The sequence below is a fragment of the Cricetulus griseus genome, chromosome X, assembly GCF_003668045.3.
Source record: "Cricetulus griseus strain 17A/GY chromosome X, alternate assembly CriGri-PICRH-1.0, whole genome shotgun sequence".
NCBI lineage: Eukaryota > Metazoa > Chordata > Mammalia > Rodentia > Cricetidae > Cricetulus > Cricetulus griseus.
Genome location: NC_048604.1, coordinates 66,957,766 through 66,959,675, shown reverse-complemented (window position 1 = coordinate 66,959,675; position 1,910 = coordinate 66,957,766).

Below are 1,910 nucleotides of genomic sequence, written 5' to 3'. Positions count from 1 at the left end.
ATTGAACAGGATTATTTAATGTGTTGATGCTGTCATCTTAAAAGGAATAGGAGATAGTTCATCCCGGAGCTATTTTGTGTAACCATGGCCCAGGAAAACAGATTTCAGCTACCTCAAATCCCATGTTCTGATATGGAGCCAGTTTTGTGAAGGTTTATAGTTTTATAGAACAAAGCAACTCATACATCAGGGTAAATTTAAAATACACTGATGAGTACACGAGGGAGGCTGGGAGAACGAGATGGGGAGCTATTTGTAGGCCCAAGCTACTAGCTAGTGGCATTCTCAGCTCGTGGATTGGCCGAAACTAGTGACCTGCTTAGATATTAGCTTCTAAGAGGGTTTTATTTATTATCAGGAGATGTTAGTTCAAATACAGTCAGGCAAGGAATGAGTGTTCTGGACATCTAAAACTAGCCCAAGAAAAAGTAATTAGCCTCTGAAGCAAAAAAAATAAAAATAAAAACTCCACCCTCTTCACAGTAATAAATTCCAATTGGTCCATCATTCTCTGCAGTAACAGAAACTCCTTCCAGGAGGCTTTTGTTCACAGCAAGATACAGTTTCATTTCAGAAATTTTTGTTCCCAAATAATATGAACACAAGCATGTAAACACCCGTTAAATAGTAGTGATGATACTACGAATTCTTGCACCTGATAAACAACATTCTCTCTAAAAATGACACATCATCTCTCTGGGTACAGCCTCCACCAGAAAGAGGGCTTAAACTTAGTAATTGTCCCTGTAGCACTCATATTTAAGTGCAAACATCGCAGGTCACAGGTTTTTATGTAGGTGACACTAGAGCACTGCTTCGGTAGGGCGGCCCACTAAGACAGGAAGAAGCCTGGGTCACAGTTTCTCCTCCGAGAGGAAGATGAAGAATGTGTGCCAAAACAGTATCCCTTTTGCTTTTAAAGGTCATTTCCAAAAAAAAAATCCTTGCATAAACCGGATAGTGCAAGAAAACTCAGCATTTTCTCTTTGTGGTTTCTTGTTGCACACAACAGTGTCTGATACAGCTCAGGCTGGCCTCTAACTCCCTAGGTAGCCAGCCCACTGTCCTTCATCTCCTGATTGTCCCGCTTCCACATCTGCGTCCCTGGGCTCATAGCCCCTCCCTGCAACACTCTACTGCTGCAATGCAGCATTTCCTTGCAGCAGATAAGCTAGCCCGTGGTTCCTGACTTCCTGACACTGCTCTAATCCATAATTTTGATGACATCACTATGTGGGTGTGGTTTGGGGAACCGCAAGATGGGTTTTGCAAAAGTTAGGCATGTTTGCAGCACCCGGAAAAAAAATTCTAGACACGGCTTGGTCCTGTGGCCCGGTGGCAGAGCCAGTAGCAGGCACAGTGAAGCTTTTTGTCAAATGCCTGCCCAGAAAAAGAAAGAAAGGAAGGAAATTAGGAAGGAAGGAAGGAAGGAAGGAAGGAAGAAAAAAAGAAAGAAAGAAAGGACGGATGGACGGGCAGGCGTGGGGGAGGGGCGGGCCATCGCCATGTGCGCCAAGGCGCCTAAGAAAGAAAAGAAAGGAGGGACCGGCAGGCGTGGGGGAGGGGCGGGCCATCGCCATGTGCGCCAAGGCGCCTAGAAAGAAAGAAAGAAAGAAAGGACGGACCGGCAGGCGTGGGGGAGGGGCGGGCCATCGCCATGTGCGCCAAGGCGCCTAGAAAGGACGGTCCGGCAGGCGTGGGGGAGGGGCGGGCCATTGCCCTGTGCCCCAAGGCGCCTATAACTGCAGCCTACGTGCAGGAGCACAATTCAGGCTGGCCAGCCAGGCCACAGGGACTTCTGGTAGTCACTTGTCATGCTAGCCCCAGCATGAAAGCTCCCCTGCTTCCCTTAAAGGGAACGTATCCACAGGGGAGCAGAGATCAAAGCTTTCACAGGCAAGGCTGTCAGC